This window comes from Staurois parvus, unplaced genomic scaffold, assembly GCF_062004578.1.
Source record: "Staurois parvus isolate SC_StPar_1 unplaced genomic scaffold, SC_StPar_1.0 ptg000173l, whole genome shotgun sequence".
Taxonomy (NCBI): domain Eukaryota; kingdom Metazoa; phylum Chordata; class Amphibia; order Anura; family Ranidae; genus Staurois; species Staurois parvus.
The window spans coordinates 5,706,264-5,724,001 of NW_028317969.1; the positions used below are offsets into that span (position 1 = coordinate 5,706,264).

At 40.9% G+C, this 17,738-nt stretch overlaps 1 pseudogene; it reads left to right on the forward strand.

Annotated features, from left to right (window-relative positions):
• Positions 1 to 17,282: 17,282 nt before the first annotated feature.
• Positions 17,283 to 17,731, forward strand: LOC149462557 (prefoldin subunit 5 pseudogene; annotated as a pseudogene).
• The last annotated feature ends 7 nt before the right edge of the window (positions 17,732 to 17,738 follow it).

Sequence of the window (17,738 nt, forward strand, 5' to 3'; positions counted from 1 at the left end):
CAACATTACCCTATGTTTAAAAATACTCTATAGCAGATCCCTCAGCATGCATACTTGTGTATTATAGTAGACTTGTATCATTGGGGGGGGGGGGGGGGGGACTCGCAGCCTGGAAAATTGTGTTCTTTTGGTGGTATTTAAATCACCACTGGGCTTTTTCTTTTGGTATGTAAAAAATAAAAATTTTGGAGAAACTGTTCCTGTACAATTTTGCAAATCTTACTGCCTAAATTTTAGGCCAAAATGTTACGTTTCTTTGGTAAAAATAACCCAAATCGGTGTACAATATTTAGTCTCTGTGAAAGTTGGTCTACAAACGTGTGTGTGATTTTTTTTTTTTCCCCCCTTTTTTTAACATACTGTCACCAGTCAAAATCCTTGATCACCATCAGTCATATGAAGCTGCATTGCACTAGTGACCAGTATGTAAAATGTTTAATTTGTGACAAATTACCAAAATTTGCCATGTCTTACTAAATACTTTGCACTGCCAACTTTCCAAAAAGCGGTTATTTTGGGGGGTATTTGTATTGTCCTGGCATTTTAGAGCCTCCCTAAATGAGATCAGTACATCCAGTTTGAGCAATTTTCCAAAAACAAAAATATAGCTATAGATGTAGATCTCATAATTTGTAGACTCTAACTTTCACACAGACTGTTGTACACTGATTTGGGTTTTTACCAAAGAAATGTAGCAGAATACATTTTGGCCTAAATTTATGAAGACTATTTTCAAATTTAACAGTAACATAGCTTTTTATTGGTATTCATTTTTTTTTATATATACCAAAAGAAATCAAACCCAGTGGTGATTTAAATACCACCAAAATAAAGCTGTATCCTAATACAAAAAAAAAATTGGGATAGTGTTGCATGACTGAGTAATTGACTGTGTGACAGCGCTGAGGCTGAATAACCCTGGGCAGGAAGGTGAAAGTGCCTGGTGTTAAAGTGGGTAAATGTATCAATCATATTTGAAGTCCTCAGGATTCAGAAACCTGAATTCTTCGATACTAACTGGTATAGGAACCAAACCTTTCTCTCATTTCAGCTGCATTTTTTGATTTTAAACAGACTGACTTATTCAGTTTCTCGAATTGCCCTGTCTTGGGAATTTGCTTTTGGGCATCAACTATCCAGGCTGTCTTATCTCTTGAGGCAAAATAACAGGTTGTCGTGATGGAAGTTTCATCTCCTCGATCACCTGCCACCCCAGTCCACTGCCAGAGTGTTGGATTAATAGACACACATATAATACTTCTTAGTGTCTTGAGGCGATTATGAATGAGAGCCATTGAAATAAAAAATAGTGTGATTTTATTTTATTAACAATGGCTTAAAATAACAATGTAAAGCATATCATGAACAGTTCCATGTAGATAAACTTCTGCTTGATATTTCTACAGTAGTTTTAAGAGTCACCATTGTCAGATGTCCAGCCATGTGGTCTCTTCATGTGCTCTACTTGTCCTTCTCGAGACTTTGGGAAGTAGACGGAAGTAACTATCTTGTATTGCAGCATGCACCTGTTGCAGCTTCAGACGTGTGTGTGTGATAGTGTTTTTGTGTCCGATGTCTCATGGTCTTTTATGAGGCAAATTTACGTCATAGCTTTGGATTCTTAAGACCTATGGAAATCAGTACTATCATAAAAGACAGAGGACGTTGTATGTGATGTTTGATGGACAGGTACAGATGCTGATATACATAATACTGTAAGCTGATATAACCTCAGCTATTCATGATATAACTTTAAGAACGTATCTTTACAACATATCATCAATGTATAATCACTAATCTATATATGTATCAATATTAGAAACTTGGACTATTACATTATGTATTTTAATAGTATCTGTTTTTAGTAAGAGTCACTCCTAATACCTTTTGACATTTTACTAGACTTAACCAGCTGTGCTTTAAATATAGAATACTCAGCCTTCAGCTGGATAGTTCAGCTTAACTCCTGTCTTATTTTACTGTCTCAGCTTAACTTACTCATACCTTTCAGTCTCCGCTATATCTGAATTGTAATACTACAATTTGTCAGAAGACCATTCACACATAATTATGATTATAAAAACCAAATATTTTGCAAGCTTGCCATCGATATAAGTGCCGAATCATAAATTTGATTTTTTTTTACAGGGCTTGTGGAACCCCTGATACCACTGGGTATAGGGGTACAAGTGATGTTCCCACTGTCCCATTGACCTGTGCTAGATGCCTAGATTCCAATTACCTTTTTCCATGCTGCACCTCTGCCTCCCCAGAAATTCCCTTTTCCCTGGTAAGTATAGACTACCAGACCATCTTGTATACTCCACTTCAGTAGGGAGAAAGCTGATTCGAATCTCTGGATTCACCAATGTCTCTTCAAAAAAACAAAAACTGGACAGTATTTATAATGAACTATGGCCTTCCTTTTCAAAAAAGTGCTGCAGCACTTTGTGTGCATTTGCAGTTTACAGTATTCTTCTTGGTCCCCCTGTCCATCAAAGCTGACTCTGCCAGTGAAGTCCACCTAATAAAGCTTTCTGAAATGGCCACAATGCTGCTCTGCTGAAGAGAAGGTGGGTGTTTTTAAACAAACAAACTTTCATGTAGGTTGTGCATCAGTGGGATGAAAAGATGTTGCAGTGGGTGTGGCCTGCAGCTTGTCATACCTAGCCCTGCCCACTGGGGGGAAAAAAGGGGCAGAAGCATTTGGTTTCAAAAGTGGGACAATCCAAAATAAGATGCTAATTCGTTACGAAGAAGCTAGTATACAAGTATTTTGCACCTGCATTTGTTTTCTTGGTGTCAGTACTACCTACCTTCTGCGATCCAGTGGCTCTGGTGTTACAACCACATCCAATGAGAGCACATCCTCTCCAAGCAGTAACCTTTCCTTGTATAGCTGCTGCCAGTCTGGCTGTGGAATGACAGGACAGCACCAGTCAGAGTGGCACCCTTCCCTTCTGTCAGGCTTCAACCGATCATTGAGGCTTCTTCCTCATACTATTTATGGTACTTGTATTGCGCTGTCAATTTACGTAGCACTTTACATATATATTGTACATTCACATCAGTCCCTAACCCTCAAGGGGTGTACAATCTAAGGTCCCTAACTTACATCCATACACATACTAGGGCCAATTTAGACAGGATCCAATTAACCTACCAGTATGTCTTTGGAGTGTCGGAGGAAACCGGAGTACCCGGAGAAAACCCACGCAGGTACATATTCACTTTGTTGCTTCTGGCTTATTGCCTGAGCAGAACTTTTACAAGCTAGCTAAGTCCCTAGTACGCCTCCCTGCCATCCAGCCTGCAGCTTTCAATTGATTCTAGTGTACTAGTTTCTGGCTAATTCCTGTGTGCTGCTTGCCCTGACCTCTGGCTTGTAACCTGGTGGTTTGTCTGCCATGACCTCTGATTTTGTACCATAGTTTTGTCTGCTGCTTGCCCTAACTTCTGGCTTTTTTTGTCCTGACCTTACTTGTCCACAACACTGTTCCTGTGTTCACCTTGTGGTCTATAGTACTAATAGAGTAAAAACAGGGGTTTGGACTTGGCTGTATCCTGATCCCATGTCAAACCCTGGGAGGCCTCTGGTAAATTCCAGTTGGCACTTAGACTCTGCACTCTGGGTAATGCCACATCCCCTGCTCTCATATGTTCTAGTTCACACCCCAGGTTTCCTCCATTCCAGGGTAATCATGATTCAGGTTCCAGGACATCTTGTCTAGTGTGGTCCCTACTATGCAGACCCAGATACCAGGTCTTGCCTGCCTCATGGTGCCCTGCTCTGAATCAGCTGTTGACCTACACTTTTCAGGTAAGCCTACCTCTTCTCATTGGCTTTCCCTTACAGTGTAGCTAAAGGGTTCACATCAGTGCAGTTGCCAGCCTGACGGCATGTAGCTCCTAGCAATGATCTGACCCACTTTATGGGTTACCAGAGAATGGTCAGTTTTGTACAGGGTCAGTTGGTCCCCATAGTGGAAGCTCTTGCCTTCATGATCCCTAACTCTCTGGCTACCAGAAGTGCATATCCTGTAAGTTTATCTGGAGTTCTGTCTTCCTAGATATCGGTGTTCTTGAGAGAAACTCTTTACAAAGTAAGGAAAGTCTGGAACGTGTAGAAGACAAAGCACAGAAGAATAGAATGCCTTTTGGCTGGCCAGCTGCTCCACATATGCATATTCATGTTCATCTGGAAAGCAAAATTGAAACATTCCAACAATCCATATGCTCATTTAATAGAGGGGACAGCGACACAAAGCTGTCTTCTTAAAGACTTTGCTTAAGTTTTTTGATTATTAGTTTTTATGTATCAGTATAGAATGTTCTTCATTCTTCTTCCTACCTGCTGAATGTCCTTGATTTTCAGTTTGTCTCAGAATACTGAGTAAAGCAATCTTGATATACTCAGTGTGGAACCTAAGGGGTTAATCGTGTAAAAAGGATGGCTGATTCTGACTCCCTCTTTTGTCCCCAATTCATCTGATGGGATAGACCCTTGGACAAGCTGTACATGCTCAGTTTGGTGTGTATTGCTAGAATTTCTTTTCTTGGGAGAGTGGCTACTCCCTGATGCACTTTGTGCTTTTGAAGCCTTTGAAAACGTGCTGTTGCACGAAATGCATCAGGGAGTAGCCAAAGCCAGTTCTACTTACACTGCCTGAGCCACGAGGGAGGCTGGCGGCCATCTTGGTTCCAGGTTATCTTATATGCCTGTTTACCATAATATCACTATGGTCCAAATGTGAATCCACCTGTTTTCATCTATTTATGTTCATTTAATAAACCTATTACAATATTAGCACTTCTCTGGCTCATTTATTTTGAGCCACCAAGGTGGAGTGCTGCCCAGTGGGTGTGCATTAGGAGAGGCTATAGGCAGACCTGTTGCCAGTGATGTTCCATGCATTCCAGGATGGTGACCAGGAGTGGTCCTGATTACTCAAAAGCGCTATAGTTTGCACCATCTGGTTAGTGCAACTTGCATTCTTTTCCACGCATACCTGAGACATGGATTTGCACCTATAGAAGATTTATTGTCACTAATACACTTCTGAACGTTGTACATGCATTTGCACTTTGTCATGTTTTATGATATATTGGACTGATCATCTTATAATTTTTTATGCATTTTCAATACGCCATTGAGTGATGCACCTATGCTTGTGTGATGAAATTTTAGATTGTCTATTTGAGCGCTGCATTTTTGTGAGATATTGTTTAAGAGGGTTGTAGGTTTTACCTATTTATGCAAGCTGCTATCCATACGTACATTTCTAGCGCTCGTGTACCGTATTACTTAGTGTGAAACCATAATCACAACATTTTATTTAAAGTGTGGTTGCACTCACATGTAAGCAAACCTCAGGCATTGCCAAAAAATTTTTTTCCTGTTTTAATATTTCCTCTGGCCTTTTGCATGCGTGGCTCCACCCTACGCGTTTCATCACAGGTGATGTCAGGGGCACTGACGTTACATGTGACAAAACGTATAGTGTTTTTGCCAATCAATGCCTGTTTGCTTACATGTGAGTGCAACCATACTGTAGCCTCCCTAGCGGTCTGATTTGTCAGTATTTCTGTGCTCAGAGCAGTACTTTTGCATGGAAATGACGTTTTTTGTTTGTGTTTTTTTTTTTTTTTTATTGTAGGTCTAACTTTTAGGAATAGCTCACTGAAATCTGTCCAAACGAGTCTAGTAAACATCCCGGGTATGAAAATTTTGAAACATGAAATCATAAATTATAATTTAATCGATCATTTTAATTCAATAATATAATCCAAAAACACTGAAATTTGAAATGGAGCGCCAAGTTCGCACATCACTGAGCAAAGTCGCCAAGCCATCTTCAGTGTCTGACAGGGGCAGACTGACAGCTCATGGATCCCCTGGGCAATAGGGGATCATGGGGGCCCCTGTCCTTGCCCAAACTCAAAAAAGCCTATTAAAAACGTACCAGGAGCATCTCATGGGGACCCCTACTGATCCGGGGCCTCGGGCAGTGCCCAAGTTTCCAAATGGTCAGTCCGCCCCTGGTGTCTGACAAATTTCCCCACGAATCATTATCACTCAATTCTGCAAGTGGTTCTAATTTACGATCGTTCTCTAGCTGGTCTAAAACTGCTTTTGACCTAAAGGGATGCTTTTTGGACACAAATACATGGCAAACCAGGAGCTGAGAAGTTGCTCAGGCAATGTAGGTTTCACAGAGCATGGCTCTAAATTGGGAAAGTAGGTAATCCTATTACACAAAATACAGAAATTTCTTCTGGGGCTGTGCAAATGTTCCCTACATTTCCAGGGTTTCCAGCAGTTTTTTTTTTATTCTAAAAAATGTTAAGGCAACTTTCAGGCAGTTGCCTCCCATAGACTTGCATGCAAAGTCACCAGCCAGATTTATAAATATTTTTAACGTTCGAAAACTTTTCGGCCAAGTGCATCCTGAATTTCTGGTTTTAGCACTAGAGTGTTTTTGTTTTTGTTTTTTTTTATTACTGTGTTCCTCCTATGTAGTGATAACTTTCCAGCTTCCAGTGAATTTCTGTTTCTTAAGACACACGGTTTAAATTATCTTGCGGTTGCAATTGCCAATGACAGCAAAAAAATAGATGTAAAATTATATATTGGCATTACAGACACAGTATGAACGATGGGAATGACTTAAAACTAAAATATATAGATAGTTTCATGTCTCGGGTTAAATGGTTTTGTGAATTTATAAGACAGAATTTCATTCAGCGTCACAGCTGGAGTCCTCCTGCACCAGTTTCTTGAACAGCGGGGACGCTGGACTTTGACGTTCAATTTTCGCTAACATATTAAATAGTCCAAATGGCTCTTTTGTGACAGTATGACAGAAAATGCTGCTGAATAGGAGAAAAATGGCTTTAAAAAATTTTAAGGCATCTATTTTTCTTGTTGCCTTGAAGTCTGCACTTAGCACATGTTACAGCCCAACTGAAGTCACAAAGATTGAAGACAGAATTTATATTAACAGTGGAAGTGGTCTTTTGTAGAGACAACTTTTTTTTTTTTTTCTTAGAATAGGAAAGGATTTAAACCCCTACCAGTTTATTTTTCCTGGGAGTGTAAACTGGCATCTGAAGAGATTATATGAATTACCCCTCATGATCCCTCCAGGACATGTTTTGTTCAACCCTCATGTTCTCTCCAGTGCATGCTTCATTCAACAGTACCATTCCTGATTCTTTGAACACCTGAAATGTTTTGATTTATGATACTAGAGTCTTAATCAGATTAAATCTGGACTTTATTTGTGTTGCGTTGGTGCTTTCCTTCTTGCACAGCCTGTCTGTACTTGAGCAACGAGGCAAACTTTGGTCACCACTCTTGAGGGAGCTGTCCAAGGAGAACCATTCCCTCTACATTGCTATAGGACCTGATTGAGAACATCTGCTGCTTTAAGATATCCAATACCCCACACCTTCTACTTTCCAAGTTTTTTCTCTTGCGGTTTATCCACCATTGGGAAAATTTCTTCACTTCCACTCCCAGAAGTGCAACAGTAACTTTAAGGAAATTTTGCAAAGTTTAGGAAAATCCCCTGTTAGATGTCCCTGAAACGGGAGATTTCCCCTCTTCTCTTGCTCTTGGGGAATTTCTAAAATTATGGATATACCCTCACTTTTTCTCGAAGAAATTGGTCAAAAGTGCTAATGAAGGAAGAATCTCCCCAGTGGGGACACCGGCAGGAGTAAAAACTTGAGGGTCTAACACTTTTGCACTGTATCCAAAGCTAAAAGGTGTTAACTAGATAATATAACTTTTTTTTTTTTTTTTTTTGTACAACTTTGAGAACAGATCGCTGGGTGTGTTTGGTGATCTGAGAACCTCTGCTTCTGATTGCCAGACTGCTGACAAAATGCAATGGGTGGAAGGTGCATTATAGCAATCCCTGCATCTGCTTTCTGTAAGCAATTTGTGATTTTAATTTTACAGTTGAAGTTTGGCAATTTAAAGGAGAACTCCATTTTTGGGGGAAAAAGTATAGCAAATAGTATAGTATGTACAATCAGACAAACCATATTGTAGCTTAATGTTAAATTACTTTTCCTTTTCTGTCTACAGCGCTGTAATTTTCTGTAATATGGCAACCTGAATGAGTTCTGTATGCCAACCCCCAGCATTCAAGAGAAGAATGACCTCCACCTCCCACCTTCTGCAGCACAACAGGAGCCAAAAGGTAGGCCTCCAATGTGAAGGGACTGCGTGACTGGGATTCTGTGATATGGGGACTGTGATGATAGGGGGGCCTTTAAAGTATAGTGGAGACTGATGTGTTGAGGGACTCTTATGTTTAAGGGGCCTCGAACATAAAGGCGGGACATGATGGGAAGATCTGACAAGATAGGTTCCTTTTGTGTTTGGAGGCTCTGATCTGAAGGGAGATCTCTGATTTGATGTGGGGACTTTTGTATAAGGGGTCTTTGTTGTATAGCAGAGACTCATGTGTGTGTGTGGGGGGGGGGGGTGCTCTCATTATATAGGGGCCTCTGATGTGACCCCCCCCCCCCCACCATCTCTAATGTGATGGTGGACATCTGATGTGACGTAGGCTCTGATGTGATGAGAGCCTCTGATATAGGGAGCTTCTGATGTAAAGTTAACTTCTTCATGGTGGTTGTGTGCATTATCCCAATCTTAGGTTTTCCATTGATAAGTAACATTTAATTTTCCACTTTGGACTGGGGTGTTGATTTAGAAAACCTTTGTAGGGTGCCGCTACTGAAAACAGATTGAGAATTCCGAGCAATACAAGTTGGGAATCTAAAATCTACATGGGTCACACTATAAAGCCTCATGCACAAGGTATGTTCCAAATATGCTGTCGGAAGCCTCCAGAAAAGAATGCCCCCAATCTCGCGTGTCTGCACGTATTTATGCACATTTACAGGCACATGGTGTGTATAAGCATAGCAAGTAAACACTTTCTGTTGGTTAGAATATTCCTTTCTTCTACCCACTAGATTAAATTTACGTGCATTCACAAGTAGAAGCACTTTCAGATGTTTAATTCACAGGTAAATTATGCTTATAAGCTCCTCTCCAATTGCAGCTTTGGGGCTTTTATATGTTCCTGAACGCTGTACACACATGCATGCATAAATGCCTGCGTGTACATGGCCACATTAACATGCAGTTGCATTCATGGGTACCACTGCTGGTGCTATATAAATCCTGTATAGTAATCAGGTGCGGACTGACCATTCAAGCACTCGGGTGCTGCCCGGGGTCAGTAGAGGGCCCCATGAAATGCCCCTGGTACTCCCCCCCCCCCCCCCCCCTTTAAAATGGTTTATTTTCTCAGATTAAACATTTGGATAAGTTTTTACTATTGTGAATAAAATGTGGGGTTATGAGACTTTCAAATTACTGCGTTCTCTTATACAGGTTTTACACAGCATTCCAACTTTTTTGGAATAGGGGTTATAGTTCAAAAAACATTTGCTGTTAACATTCTCACAGTGGCTAAATTGTTAGCACTTCCTGGCAGTACTAGGGTCGTCTGTTTTGAATTCCAACCATGGCACCACCTGCCTGGAGTTTGTATGTTCTCCCTGTGCCTGCATGGGTTTAATCCGGGTACTCTGATTTTTCTCCCATACTTTAAAGACATGCTGGTAGGTTAATTGTATCATGCCTAAATTGGCATAGTCTATGTATGAATGTAAGTTGGGGATTTTAGCTTGTACACCCCTTGGTCAGGGACGGATATGAATGTACAATATATACGTAAAGCGCTATGTAAATTACCAGTGCTATAGAAGTACCTGTAATTCAGCATTCCATTTTAAAACAAATTAACTTTGAAACTTACAAAATTACATTCACGGTTCGAGAATTTTTGTCCTGCTCATTTTTTTTTTTTTTTTTTGCAGATGTCGACAACAAATGTTGGTTGACCCCACTAACAATTCGAAAATGGAACAAACTTTCTTCAAAATGTTCAAACAAATTTCTACTAGTGTATGGACAAGTTTAAAAATGAATGCACTTCAAAGAAAAGACAGCAGACCTGGACCACCAGAGGGGTAAATATACATTTTTCAGGGAACTGCTTTTGGGGCTTTTGTTCGGCAAGTGTTAAAAATTTTAGATTTAGTTATATGTGTGTTTTTTTTCTTCCTCTTTACTAGCATTTGTGAAATATATCATGCTTACCACCTTGCTTCTCTTTATTGTGCTATTTAACTCTGAGTCCCATGATATTTCTCCCATAATCCTCTGAATTCTATCGAATATATCTGCACATTCACATGGCCAACTCAATTCACTTTTTGCCAGAAAACTTGTCTGTCAATCCGTTGGGCTTGAAGTCGTGGTGTACGTTTTTGACTAGCACGATCCAGAATTTAAAAAATTTTGGGAGGACAAAGTGGCACGAAGAGCTGGGGGTAGAATAGGAAATGCAAAAAATGGTTCTCTTTTGTAACTATCCACTCAGTAACCTTTCCTTCTAACAGAGGTCCAAATCTTATCGAAGACTGAGATCCTAGTTATGTTTTTATTGTAGGTCTATCAAGTAATATGCAATGTACAATTTTCATAGCATTTCAGCAATATCATCAAACTGCATTGTGCCCCTTACATAAAGTGTTGCCGTCAGAATGCCTCTTTGCATTGGGTGTCCTCATTAGTGTTCCCCCTTACATTAGGTGTCCTCTTTGGAGTAACCCTTCATCTGAGTGCCCCTTATATCGGGTGTCCCTATCTGAGTGCCCCTATACTTTTTAGCACTGGGGGGGTAAAGCAGCTGCAGGTCATTCAGTCACTGCAGAGGTGAGGAACCTCATGTTATCTACCCAGTGATATTTCCTTCCAGCAGAGGTCAGAATCTTCTTATTGTGCTAGGACTCAGTTCCTAGTATTGATATTTTAGGTCTATCAAGTAATAAGCAGTGTGAAATTTGACAATAGATATTGTTGAAATGCTATGAAAATTGTAATGTGCCCCTTGCATCAGACCTTTTTATGAGTCTTAGATGGGGTGTCCCCCATCTGAGCGCTCCCTTGACATTGGGTGTCCCCCATCTGAGCGCTCCCTTGACATTGGGTGTCCCCCATCTGAGCGCTCCCTTGACATTGGGTGTCCCCCATCTGAGCGCTCCCTTGACATTGGGTGTCCCCCATCTGAGCGCTCCCTTGACATTGGGTGTCCCCCATCTGAGCGCTCCCTTGACATTGGGTGTCCCCCATCTGAGCGCTCCCTTGACATTGGGTGTCCCCCATCTGAGCGCTCCCTTGACATTGGGTGTCCCCCATCTGAGCGCTCCCTTGACATTGGGTGTCCCCCATCTGAGCGCTCCCTTGACATTGGGTGTCTCCCATCTGAGCGCTCCCTTGACATTGGGTGTCCCCCATCTGAGCGCTCCCTTGACAAAGTGCACTGGTGGTTTGCTGGCAGACCAAGTAAAACTGTCACTGGTCCCAATCCTGGCCTGCCATTTAGCAATGCCTGCTTTAAGCTGTTATCTTTGCCCATCATGTGCAGCTCTAAAGTTGCATTTTCTAGTGAATCAGCTCAACAGACTGAGCTGCTGGAATGCAAGATCTGCTTTATTATATGGACTCAGTCATTCCATAACTTCCCTAGTTCCATCCAGCGTTAAATAAAGCGATTTTTCTATGTTTTCACATGAGAGGATTTGTGGAATGAAAACCTCCCATCTCCTTCACCTTGGAGAGGCCAGGGGGGGTCAATCCATTCATTGGATATATTTAGCAAAATAATTGCACAATTATACATCTACAGTACGTCTCAAAATAAAACACTTAATTATATTGTTATATCAATGGACTGTTGCCTGACTATGGCTCATTACGCCGGCGTAATTGCCAGATGAATATAACAGAGGAAGATAATCTCTTTAATTACAGTGGATCTACTTCTACAGGACTGAATTTTCAGTTCTAGTGAATATTTTATGAGTCCAAGTCTATAAGAAGACTCAGATATTTTATGAGCTGAAGTCTGTACTAAGTTATTGTATAGATAAGATTGAGGCCGCACATGTGCCAAGGCTTATGAAATATAAATAGATGTATGGAAAACGCTGCATTGGCTGTAATGGAGGGTATAGGGGGTCCTACTGGGAACTGAACGAACAAGAAGCCTTATAGTTCCTGATAACAGAGTATGTGTTTGTATATGAAGTGCAATAAACATGACGGGCACATTTTAAAGAGCACTTCCAGGCAGCAAGGTAAATAAATCAGTGAAGTGCTAATGCTATGTTGCAAACACGTCAGCTGTGCTAAAGTAGTGCACTGGAATTTGAAATCTAAATCAAGAAAACTTGCAGCAGTGGAATACAAACTTGATTAGGGATCTCTATCTTTTCAGTAAGAGGGTCACACTGGTTTATTTTTGGCCCGTAAAATATACAGTTTGATATTAATTATTTAAATTTTAATTAGTTAATCACATTCACAGAAGAACCTATGTTTATGGACAAAAACCTGGCACGCCATGAGATTTTTTTATAGCAATTTGTATACCAATTGTGCTACACTAATTGAAGAAAATTCCCAAATATATAGTACTATGAAGAAAAAACACAAAATAACCAAAATAAGTCCAAATAGTGATTCCACACTTAAAACCACTGGAAAACGAAGCCTTTTCTGACATTTTTTTGTTTAAATTGTTAAATTTTTATTGCTAAAAATTACTTGAAACCCCCAAACATTTATAAGTTTTTAGAGCGTAATAAAATGGTGGGTGTTGCAGGCAGTTTGTCATAGTATTTGCACAGAGGTTTTTCAAGCATTTTTTTTTTTTAAACTTTTAATTCCATTGCAATAAAACACAATATAATTTCCAATTTTTTTTTTTGTAAAATGTGAAGTTATGTTGAGTAAATTGATACCAAACATGTCCTGTTTTAAAATTGTGTACACCTGCGCATTGCTGACAAATGATGTAAATTTCATTATCTATAGGTGGCGCTTTAAAAAGCTTTCACAGGTTACCACTTTAGATTTACACAGGTGGTCTGGTGCTAGAAATACTGCCCATGATCTGATGTTCACAGTGATACCTCTAAATGTATAGGATAATCGCTGTTTGCGTGTGAGGACGGGGGTGCTTATTTAAAAATTGCTTATTATCCCAATGAATATAATTATCCCCTGTGATAGCAATAGAAAGTGACAAGTACTCTTGATGGAGAGATCTGGGGTCTGAGACCCCAGATGTCTCCTACCATTAAAAGCATCTGATCACACTAAGATCAATGTGACAAGATGCTTTACCATTTTAAAAATGGCAGTTTACATCTGGGAAAACCAGAAATGAATGCTCAGTTTATGGTTTCCTGTATCCTAGAGGCAATCTGAGCTAATCCAGCCTCTGTTTGCATTTATGATCAGCTGGTGGAAGCACCAGCTGATCGCTCGGCTCTCATGGTGGGATAGGAGTGCCCAAAAGAGCTGCGGAAGGTGGCAGGAGGGGGGGGCGCACGCCTCCTCTCAGCCCCTTGTAAGAGCAAGCCAAGTAGCTAATTAGCCACTGGGTTGCTTTTACAAGAAATCCAACAACACTGGCATGATGCCTGTGACTGCAGGCATCTCGGTATAACCACCAAGTCCAGTGATGTATAGGTTAATCACTGGTCTGGAAGCAGTTAAAAAGCAATCTGTGTAGAAAATTTCCAAAGCTGTTGTCTCGAATCCCACAGCAGATCGATACCACCAAACGTACAACAAGAAGCTTACTAGAAGTATAGGACTCACACGTTAGAGTAGTCATAGAACACATGATGCAATTGTAACTATTTGGTAAGGCTCCAAATTCAATCTGCTGAACTAGTAACACGATAGGAATGTCAATGTAGGCAATCCTCTCCAGTCATCCCCCTATGCACATATACAGTATATTAGGAAAGGGGATCAGATGCTCCACATAGTGGAAGAAAAAATAGTTTTATTAAAACACAATTTATGAACTTCCATGTATAAATACCACTGTGCAGAGGCTAAAACACCCATCCGGGAATGTGATGTTGGGGCATGTAGCTCTATCTATATATTTCCTTAGAAATGTCCTCTGGGGCATGGACGTTGCACTCCATATTGGTGCTGTAAATTCTCTCCTTGAGCTGTGGATGATTCGTTTCAAAATGAGGCTTGGTTTTCTGTTAAAGGGATGAAACTCGCTGGGCGGCGCTACATGTTGTGAAGTAATCACAATTTCAGAAGTGTCCCCGAATGTGGACACTTTGAAATCACTATTTGGACGTCATATTGTGGCCATATTGTATTTTTTATTTCATAAGATGTTTGGGTAGTTTAATGGGTGAAGCACAATTGGCATACAAATACTTTCAAGAAATAACATTGTCAGAAGTCTCTTCTTTTTTGCAATTGAAGTCCTCTTTTTCAACAGTCTCCCCTTTAACATCAGAGCCCCCTTCCCTTTTCAAAGTCCTTTCACATCAAAATCCCTTCCATCAGATACTGCTGGCTGGGTAAAATCTTGTGTGCAGGGCATGGCCCCTGTAGTTTGGAGACCCCTTTTTTAGATGTCGGAGTATGCTGCACACTCACCACTGCAGCAAAAAGTTGTGCTGTGGTCAAAGACATTCACTGTTAATATACAGTAGGAGCTTTTAAGTTACAAAGACAATGTTAACAGATGGCATTGATAGGTTGCTCCTGCCTTGGGTTGAATAATGGCAGTGCAGGCTTTTGCATTATTTTGCAGGCTGTTGATCCACACAAATTGCAAGCAAGAAACTAACCCTGAATGTCCAAACCTCTGTTAAGGCTGTAAGTTCATCCTTTTATTGAAAATGGGTTAAAAAAAACAAACTCCAAATATCCTGGCCACCCCCTGGACCTCACTGCACATAGTGCCCCTGATGCTCCATGCTGCCAGTGTAAAGGTCTGTACACTGCAATACACATTTTAAATAAAAGTGCTGCTCTAATGCACAAAGATTTTCCAGCTCGTGGGACCACAATCTGTGCTAACAGCCTGAGAGCGATTTGTTACTGGGTCAGGTTAATTACACAATTAACCCTTCACACTGCCACCACCACCTTGTTACAAAGGAAACTCACAAATCTTAGCAGTAACACTATTAGTATAAGCGTCTGTATTAATCCTCTGTAACACGGTCACCACAGACAGATTTATTCATACAGTAGCACTCTTCAAAGACAGATTCTTTAGTTTGCATTAAAAGCTTTAGAGACAGTTCAACACTTTTTTTCAGAAAATAGGATTTATTACTAAAAAGGTCAAAATGGTGCAATTAAAATATTTACAGAAAGATTTAACAAATGTATAAAGAGGGCAATAAAACAAATAAGTTTCAGAAGGCAAAATACTTTGCTCAAACCAGACTTTTGCAGAGTCCAATCCGAACAAAAGGTTGCCTTTGCTCTCAAGATGGTTCCTGATCGATGTTAAAAGGAGAGCTACCTTTTTTTCTCCAGGCGCAGTCTTTCTATTATCTCAAAGGGGTGTCTCCTGAGAACAAATAGCCAATCACCCCATTTGGGGATGGGTGTTAGGCGGTGAGCAAGGTTAGGACCAAATCCCTTTCAAGTTCTTACTACGGTCAATAACGTTCAATGGGTACAGGTACCATGCTAGCAACTGGCAGATCAATATTTAGAATTATGTTCCGAACGCACAGATACTAAACTTGGCATAAACTGCCACTCTGATAAAAGAAATTGCTACCTACCCTCTTGTAGGTGCTACATAGGGATGTAAGGTCATGTGACTCGTATTAAAATTACCTATCTGAATATATACTTCATATCAATGTGCCCAGTTCCTGCTGAAGTTTATGAATTTGTATGAAAAATGACTTGTGTGGATTGTACGTTTTTATGGGACACATTCTAATGCTTAACCGGTCATGACTGACTTGGTTGTTTTACGACTGGGCAGAGGAAAGTGGTTTTCAAGCAGACCTTTTGGAACCAGGCTAATTGGAGGTTTACAGCCATGGAGCTCATCCAGTTGTGTGATATGCACTGCTGAACTCCGTTCACTTAGACTCGCATTCCATTCAAAAGGGAGGGAGAACAGAAACAAAATGGCTGAGACCTAAGAAGATGGCTGTTAGTGTCCAGGTCTCTATGCGCACAATTGTCACATCTATAACATGGAAAAAAGGTGTAACAAGACAGAATAATGAAAGCAGGGGCACTAAAAAGAGGGGTGGGGGAATAAAAAGCCATGGCATGTCAGTATATGCACATCCTATGTATGGAAGATGTGTTGCTAGGATAGACATTAGGGTATTGGAGGAATGGACAGATTATAATTTAGTGTGTGTCTCGATCTGATCATTAAGACCTCCTGGGGCTAGGGTGTCTAAGGTGTAGATCCAGTATGTTTAGTGTTGGGAGAGGTGCTTAAAACACTCTGCCACTGAGGGTAATGGGGGGGGAAATGTGTTCCAGGACCCACACTAATAGCCCCATGGTGGATTTGTCATGTTCTCATGAAGACACTACACCCTAGCCCCAGGAGGGCTTAATGAAGAGCTCGAGATGCACACTATATTGTGTCCATTCTTCCAATAATACCCTAATGTCCTAGCAACTCCTTGTACATATACTGACATGCATATTTATGACTTGTCATCCCCCCCCCCCCTTTTAATGCCCCCGCTTTCATTATCCTGTTTCTTTTTATTGCACCTTTTTTCCATGTTATTGACACTACCGTATGTACAATTCTACCTTCATTACAATTTTAATTATCATTGCTAATCAGTATGTGTACACCATTATACATATATCCTTCATAATTTTCTGTTTTATGGTTCAGTGCTTTTATTTTATAGCTTTGAGAGATCATGTTCCACATTGTTATGCGGTTTTTTTTTCTCTCCATGTTACTGTCTTTAAATCTCCACTGAACACTGTTCCACACCTGACCAGTGTCCTCTAAGCTACTGCCCCAAGGTCCATCGGGCCAATAGAAGGAGCTAGAGGCTCAGAGTGCATATTCTGACTTTCCCACGTCTGTGCTCTTCCTTCCCACTGACCCTCTTCCTGTGATGTCACACCCTGCCGGTGTGTTCTAGGTTCCTTCCTGCACGAACACTGCTGGATCAGCTCTACACCACCACCAATCTGAGGGGTTGACCACTACAGTGTCTTACCATCTCAATAAGCCCAGCTGCTGGGTCCTCGCTCGTCCTGCCCCTCCTGGCTCATGTCACTTCCAGGTTCCTGTGTAGGATGGGGAGGAAGGATTTGTTAGTGACCTGTAGGGAGGGGTTCTCCTCCAAGATGGCGCAGACTGTGAACATCACCGAGCTGTCTCTGCCTCAGCTAGAGGGCCTGATAAGTCAGCTTGACCAGGAAATGGAGTTCCTGTCTTCCATTGCTCAGTTAAAAGTGGTGCAGACCAAGTTTGTAGAGGCCAAGGAATGTCTGAATGTTCTCCATAAAAGTAATGAAGGGAAACATTCTTGTTCCTCTGACAAGCTCTATGTGCCTGGAACACTTTGCAATGTCTCTAATGTGCTAGTAGATGTGGGAACTGGATACTATGTAGAGAAGACTGCTGAAGATGCCAAAGATTTCTTTAAGAGGAAGATTGACTTCCTTACAAAGCAAATCGAGAAGATTCAGCTAACTCTACAGGAAAAGCACGGCATGAAACAAGCCGTCATAGAAATGAGCATAAAAATCCACCAGTTCACAGCGGCCCAGGCAGGGCCTGCAGGATGATTTGTGG